This window comes from Manacus vitellinus, unplaced genomic scaffold (genome assembly GCF_001715985.3).
Source record: "Manacus vitellinus isolate BGI_N305 unplaced genomic scaffold, ASM171598v3 ctg7180002428919_pilon, whole genome shotgun sequence".
Lineage (NCBI taxonomy): Eukaryota > Metazoa > Chordata > Aves > Passeriformes > Pipridae > Manacus > Manacus vitellinus.
The window spans coordinates 1211-8897 of NW_021937888.1; the positions used below are offsets into that span (position 1 = coordinate 1211).

Genomic DNA, 7687 nt, shown 5'->3' on the forward strand with positions numbered 1-7687 from the left:
TCTGAGGCCCTTCCCGAGAAAACCTCGGTGCCGGCGTGAAGGGCCAGAGATCCCTTGGAGCCACGGGAGAGCAGGCACAGAGTCCCTCCTGGGGGGCAATTTGCCTGCCTGAAAACAGCTCTTCAAAGAAGCCTCTAAGACTCAGTTGGTGACTTTTAGAAGCCAGGCATTCCTTGCTTACAACACCCTGCCATGATCCCAGCCCCACGGGGGTCCTGGCAATCCGCTCCCAAAGGGCACACAGAGGGGTCTCCACTGCAGCTGATGGGAGGGTTCATTTTCCTTCCCTGCATTCCTGTTCCACATTCAGGACAATCCCAACACTTATCACCATACACACCTACCCTTAGAAGGTTTCCAAGGGGCTTCACCGAGGGCCTTCCCAGGTCTGCTCTGTCTGGAGCCCTCCAAGTCCTCAGTGCCTGCCTGAGGAACCTCAACACAACTCACCTGCTTACACAGCAACTTGGTGCTGCTTGCCTGCTGCCTCACTTCCCTTCTTCCTTCTTTCTTCACCTCCCTTGCTTGGTCCCTTTCAATCCCTGGGTTCAGCTCTGTGCACTTTCCAGGCTCCATCCCACTGCAAAAGGATTAGCCCTTGTTACATCTCAACACTCAGGTATGATTCCCCCTTTTTTCTTAACACTGGGCCATTAGGCCAGGGTCTCATTATTTAAAGCACACTTTGACTCCTCAGTGACAACAACAGCTACAGCCCTGAATCCTAACACAGGCTGAGACACAAACACGGATGGGAACTCTTAAGGATCCACTTTGTCCTGCTCACCAATCAAAAGGAGCTTTCTGAACTCAAGAATAACAGACCCCAGGTCCTTTTACTGCAACTTTACCTGCTATAAATGTGACCCACAAGACCTGCAAAGGCCCTTCCCACTTCACCTGCAGGGCTGGCAGTGCCACCACTGGACACGGCCCCAGTGGCCGGGCAGGAACGGAGGGGCTGGGGCGTCCAATCCATCGGCCCAGGCGGCACCAGGAGTTCCTGCAGTTCCTGAGGGGAGAGCCTCAAGCCAACAAAGGATTAGGAAGAATATTTTAAACTTCAATGTGTCTATCTCCTGGAATATGGGGACTTTGATAAGTCCTACTGGTGCAACAAGGACACACTCAAGGCTATCTATTCAAAGGATCTACCAGCACTCAAAAGCTATCACTGTCCTTCTGTCAGGGGGAACGCAGCAAACTCTCTTTGCCAGGAGCCTCCAGGAGGACTTCCAGCTTTTGGGGCTCCTTTTAACCATTTTTCCCATAACTGGAGCTGGGACTATCACCTGCCCTACAGGGGGAACAGCCCACAAAGTTCACCATCAGGGATGCCATTAACTGAAAGTCCCTTCTCAGGGGGTCACTGCACACCTTGGCCTTTGTTTGCCCTCCCCACCAAAGATGCTTCCAACAGTTCTGACACATCTGGCAGACCCAGAGCTCTCCTCAGGGAATGCTTCAGCTGCTTAAAGGCTGCCCTTGCCCCATCTATTCAAAAAGTCGCCATAACAGTCTTACCACACATCCCGAGGGAGCAATGCAGAGTCCAGCCCGTCCCACCATTGCCAGCAAGGCAGTTCATGGGCTGTCTGGGGCTCAGGGAGGAGTCACGGGGCTTCTCTTCTTCCTGCCTGCTTGCCCCATTTTCTCCTGCAAAAGCAAAGCTTTCTTGGCTTTCCTTGCTCAAGGAGATGCAAAGGCCATCTTTTAAATCCAATACTGGAAACTCCTCCAGGTTGTCATTCAAGGTGCTTCTCTCAGGTCCTGCACTAATCAATCATCTTGTCCACTGGTTTTCTTGGCAGGTTCTTGCATTCACGTCCTACAAGCAAACCAGGAGGAGCCAATTTAGCTGTTCCTGCAACCAATCCAGTCTGGCATTCTGATTTTAAAGGATACTGGGTTGGCCTTACCCATAGAGATCCCACATCAGGGGTAATACCTACAGGTTCTGCCCTCTTCCACTCTCCTGCAGCTCCACTGGCCCACACCACAGGAACAACTGCAGCTGCCACTTCAGTCAGGGCCTTGCTGCTGACAGGAGTTATTCCCTGCACAACAAGAGCTGCTGCTTGGACACATTTAGTTTCAGCAATTACAGTGTCAAGAGCCCCAGTTTTCAATTCCATTTCTGCCTCAACTTTTCCAGTCCATCTCTTCCTAGCAGAGGTTTGGGTGAGTTTGGCAAAGAGACAAACTGAGGAATTCCCCAATGTTTTCCCAGTTTGACCCCTGTCACACCAATCACCTTAACACTGCCAGTCCATAATTCTCATTCTGCTGTGTTCAGGACTGAGGAAATTGTACTTGTGTCTGACCAGAACATGTGCAAACCAAATGCTGGGGACTGGAACACACACCCTGCACTCCTGCAGCTCTTACAGTCACATTCCAGAGAAAACAGCCAATTGAATCCTCACTGCTCATTTCTTAATCCCAATCCCACACTTCTTTGGCACTTGGAGCACCACTTTTAGAACCCAATTACAGCCCATTAGAGAGCTCCCTGTCTAGCAGGGACAGGGACCCCTGGGATACTCTCAGCACTGCCTGAATCCATGGCAGGGACCTTGCTTTGAGCTCCCCAGGGCCGGGCACCCCGAGGATCTCCCCGAATAATCCTTTCGGTGCGCGCTGGAGTCCTCGGGGTGCCCCAACCCGGGGGGCACCAACAGCACTGTCCCTCCAGGGGGCCCAATTTGGTCCCAAAATGCAGGGGGATCTTGCCTGTGTCCCAGACTGGTCCGGGGATCTGAGGCCCTTCCCGAGAAAATCTCAGTGCCGGCGTGAAGGGCCAGAGATCCCTTGGAGCCACGGGAGAGCAGGCACAGAGTCCCTCCTGCAGGGCCAATTCTGCTGCCTGAAAACAGCTCTTCAAAGAAGCCTCTAAGATTCAGCTGGTGAGGTTTAGAAGCCAGGCAACCTTTTATTCCTATGCTCTTGAATCATTCCAGCCCGCCAGGTGTCCTGGCAATCAGCTCCCAAAGGGCACACAGAGCTATCTCCACTGCACCTGATATGGCAGCATTACAGGAGGATTCATTTTTGTTCTCTACATTCCTGTTCCACATTCAGGGCATTTTCCAACACTTACTACCATACACACCTACCCTTAGAAGGTTTCCAAGGGGCTTCAACGAGGGCCTTCACAGCTCTGCTCTGTCTGGAGCCCTCAAAGTTCTCAGTGCCTGCCTTAGGAATTTCAAGATAACTCACCTGCTGACACAGGCACTTGGTGCTGCTTGGCTGCTGCCTCACTTCCCTTCTTCCTTCTTTCTTCACCTCCCTTGGTTGGTCCCTGTCACGACGAGGGAAGAAAGTGACACTCAATATGAGAATCAGCAACCTTCGTTTATTGATCATTGCTAACAGCTTAATATATGCTTTATAATTAGCTCATACATATTGCAAAAGCTAAGCTCACTATTGGCTCTGGCTTAAATGTTGATTCCGCCTCTTAGTCCTTTCTTGTGTTGACACAGGTGGCTCTCAGTTGCCTTTGTTTTGCTAATCACAACAACCTGTTTACCAGCCAACTAGCAGGCACAAAGACACTGTAGCTTCCCTACCTCAGATTTTCTCACGGCCCAGGCAAGTCCTGCTCTATAGCCAATTCCTTACAGGTCCCTTTAAATCCCTTGGCTCAGCTCTGTGCAGTTTCCAGGCTACATCCCACTGCAAAAAGGATTAGCTCTTGTTACATCTCAACACTCACATATCATTCCCACTTTTTTCCTGACACTTGGCCATTAGACCAGTGTCTTATGATTTAAAGCAGAGTTTGACTTCCTCAGTGACAACAACAGCTACAGCCCTGAATCCTAACACAGGCTGAGACACAAACACGGATGGGAACTCTGAAGGATCCACTTTGTTCTGCTCACCAACCAAAAGGAGCTTTCCTAACTCAGGAATAACAGACCCCAGGTCCTTTTTCTGCAACTTTACCTGCTATAAATGTGACCCACAAGACCTGCAAAGGCCCTTCCCACTTCACCTGCAGGGCTGGCAGTGCCACCACTGGACACGGCCCCAGTGGCTGGGCAGGAACGGAGGGGCTGGGGCGTCCAATCCATCGGCCCAGGCGGCACCAGGAGTTCCTGCAGTTCCTGAGGGGAGAGCCTCAAGCCAACAAAGGATTATGGAAATCACTTTAAACTTCAATAGGTATATCTCCTGGAATATGGGGACTTGGACAAGGCCTACTGGTGCAACAAGGACACACTCAAGGCTATCTATTAAAAGCATCTACCAGCACTCAAAAGCTGTCACTATCCTTCTTTCAGGGGCAACTCAGGAAACTCTGTTGGCCAAAAGCCTCCAGGAGGATTTCCAGCTTTCGGGGCTCTCTTTTAACCATTTTGCCCATCGCTGTAGCCGGGACTATCACCTGCCCTACAGGATGAACAGCCCACAAAGTTCACTTGCAGGGATGCCATTAACTCAAAGTCCCTTGTTGGGGGGTCACTGCACACCTTGTCCTTTGTTTGCCCTCCCCAGCAAAGATGCTTCCAACAGTTCTGACACATCTGGCAGATCCAGAGCTCTCCTCAGGGAATGCTTTAGCTGCTTAAAGGCTGCCCTTGCACAGTCGAGCCAAGGCAGCAAATGCTTACAGCCTGTTGGAAAAGTTGCCATAACAGTTTTACCACGCATCCAGAGGGAGCAATCCAGAGTCCACCCCATCCTACCATTCCCAGGAAGGCAGTTCATGGGCTGTCTGGGGCTCAGGGAGGAGTCAGGTGGCTTATTTTCTTCCCTTCCCCTTTCCAGATTTTCTCCTTCAAAGGCAAAGATTTCTTGGCTTTCCTTGCTCAAGGAGATGCAGCAAAGGCCATCTTTTCAATCCAATACTGGAAACTCCTCGAGATTGTCATTCCAGGTGGTTCTCTCAGGTCCTGCACTCATCAATCATCTTGGCCATTACTTTTCTTGGCAGGTTCTTGCATTCACATCCTACAAGCAAACCAGGATGAGCCAATTTAGCTGTTACTGCAACCAATCCAAGCTGGCATTCTCATTTTAAAGGATACTGGCTTTGCCTTACCCATAGAGATCCCACATCAGGGGTAATACCTACAGGTTCTGCCCTCTTCCACTCTCCTGGAACTCCACTGGCCCACACCACAGGAACCACTGCAGCTGCCACTTCAGTCGGGACCTTGCTGCTGACAGGAGTTATTCCCTGCACAACAAGAGCTGCTGCTTTGACACATTTAGTTCCAGCAATTACTGTTTCAATATCCCCAGTTTTCAATTTCATTTCTGCCTCAACTTTTCTACTCAATCTCTTCCTAGCACAGGTTTGGGTGAGTTTGGCCAACAGACAAACTGAGGAATTCCCCAATGTTTTCCCAGTTTAACCCCTGTCACACCAATCACCTTAACACTGCCAGTCCTTAATTCTCCTTCTCTTGTGTTAAGGACTGAGGAAGTTGGACCTGTGTCTGACCAGGACATGTGCAAACCAAATGCTGGGGACTGGAACACACACCTGGCACTCCTGCAGCTCTCACAGTCACATTCCAGAGAAAATAGCCAATTGGACCCTCACTGCTCATTTCTTAATCCCAATCCCACACTTGTTTGGCACTTGGAGCACCGCTTTTAGAACCCAATTACAGCCCATTAGAGAGCTCCCTGTCTAGCAGGGACAGGGACCCCTGGGATACTCTCAGCAATGCCTGAATCCATGGCAGGGACCTTGCTTTGAGCTCCCCAGGGCCGGGCACCCCGAGGATCTCCCCGAATAATCCTTTCGGTGCGCGCTGGAGTCCTCGGGGTGCCCCAACCCGGGGGGCACCAACAGCACTGTCCCTCCAGGGGGCCCAATTTGGTCCCAAAATGCAGGGGGATCTTGCCTGTGTCCCAGACTGGTCCGGGGATCTGAGGCCCTTCCCGAGAAAATCTCGGTGCCGGCGTGAAGGCCCAGAGATCCCTTGGAGCCACGGGAGAGCAGGCACAGAGTCCCTCCTGCAGGGCCAATTCTGCTGCCTGAACTCAGCTCTTCAAAGAAGCCTCTAAGACTCAGTTGGTGAGTTTTAGAAGCCAGGCATTCCTACACACTATGAGATATTTTAAAAGCTTACTGAGTGAAAAAACATAAAGCTTTTATCAGTGACATCTGATCTCAAACAGACAGCTCCTTTCTCCTTTCAGTACAAAATTATTTCCATGGAATCATTTAATAGGAAGTGCCCAGGAACCCCAGACTGTGCTTTCCAGAACAGAAAATAAACAGAGGGAAGGAGCTTTGCACGAGTGTAACATACTCCAGAACACACCTGACTTTAGTTTTACTCCTTATGTTCAAATATAGCAGAAGACAAACACTCCAGCAGGAGAGCTGGCACATTACCCATGGTACCCTGAAAGTCCACCTTAAGAGAGCTGGAGAAAAATCGCAGTTGTGCCAGTCCCTTTTGCCTGCAGATGGCTGGGGATCCTCTCCATCCACCTCATGCTCTCCCAACAGCAGAAAGGGTGACCTCGGGGACATGGTGGCACTCGACATCCTGCTGAGAGAGCAAGGAAACCTTTAGCAGAAAGGGGAGTTGGAATCTAAAACTTCCTTTCCTGGGAGCTTTGGGAAGCCTGCAACCAAGAGGGGCAAAATTTGCAGCTCCTTTGGGGCAGGTGTCAACAGAGGCCAACAGAGCTTTCACCTTTTTCAGACAACTGTGCCCCTTTTGGCTCCCTGGCAGCTCCAATGGCACCAGAACCCCCTTCCAGCACACCCACGGCTGTCACACACAGGCACCCACACACCTTTGCTCCAGCCCACACGGGGCCAACATTTCCTCACCCTGCACATCCCAAGGGGAGTCTTTGTGCTGGAGAGCACAGCAACCCCCCTGTCCTCACAAACTGCCTCCCTGCAAAAAAAGGAATCATTTCTCCTGGACACTTGGCCCACAGTCAAGGGCTTTTCAAATGTGCTCAGGGTCCCTCCCAGCTTCTGCCTGTCCTTGCATTTCAAGGCATGGGCATGTTTCAGCAGCAGAACCCAGCTCCTCACGGGCAGTAGAAGCCCTGCTCTTACCTGGACAGACTCCCGGGCTCGGCACAGCTGTGGCTCATGGAGCAGCTTCCCAAGGCCCTTCTCTCTCCCGGCAGGAAGCACAACTCGCCTCCACTCCCCAGCACCAGGGGAAACCACGAGCCAGGCTGCAAATTGACACAGAACGAGCAAAAAGCATTAATGCAGCACCAAAAAAAACCAAGCTGAAGCAGTCTTTGCCTCCCTGCACAGGGAAAGGGGTTGGAATTGCAAAGCAAAACTTGAGACACCCAGAGAGCACCAGCCCCGCAGTCCTGCCACGGCTCCCCCAGGGTCACCCGGCAGGGAAGGGCTTTACCCGGCCCCCGCTGCCCAGCACAACGCGCCCCTAAACGCCCCCCGGCTCCCCCGGTCCATAAACCCACGGCCAAGGCGCTCTCCCCTCCGCAGCCCGGGCAGCAGCGGGGCCGCACCCTCAGCCCTCACACACAACCGCCCGCACCCGCCCCGCCGGCCCTTTATACCGCGGGCCGGCAGCGCTGCCCAATCAGCACTCGAGCGCCGCCGCCCAATCCCAGCCCGCCTGGCCCCGCGGCCCCGCCCCGCCCGCTCCGCTCCGGGAGATCGGGAACTGGGGCCGGGAACCTGCTGCTGGGGGAGACACCCTGCACATGGAATTGC

The 7687-nt window shown here is 52.4% G+C and overlaps 2 long non-coding RNA genes across 5 annotated transcripts; both read right to left on the reverse strand.

Annotated features, from left to right (window-relative positions):
* Positions 1-275: 275 nt before the first annotated feature.
* On the reverse strand, positions 276-3284 carry LOC115308019. Of its 2 annotated transcripts, XR_003916368.1 has the most exons (4): positions 3223-3284; positions 1525-2057; positions 901-1025; positions 286-580 (listed from the first exon to the last, which is right to left on the reverse strand). It is a non-coding gene; the product is annotated as an uncharacterized LOC115308019 (long non-coding RNA). The 2 variants fall into 2 exon arrangements; XR_003916367.1 differs by lacking the exon at positions 3223-3284 and having other exon boundaries at positions 276-580; positions 1525-2321.
* Positions 3285-3628: 344 nt separating this feature from the next.
* LOC115308021 lies at positions 3629-4787 on the reverse strand. Of its 3 annotated transcripts, none has more exons than XR_003916376.1 (3): positions 4656-4787; positions 4004-4115; positions 3629-3681 (listed from the first exon to the last, which is right to left on the reverse strand). It is a non-coding gene; the product is annotated as an uncharacterized LOC115308021 (long non-coding RNA). The 3 variants fall into 3 exon arrangements; XR_003916372.1 differs by having other exon boundaries at positions 4004-4128; XR_003916373.1 differs by having other exon boundaries at positions 4004-4128; positions 4698-4777.
* Positions 4788-7687: the final 2900 nt, after the last annotated feature.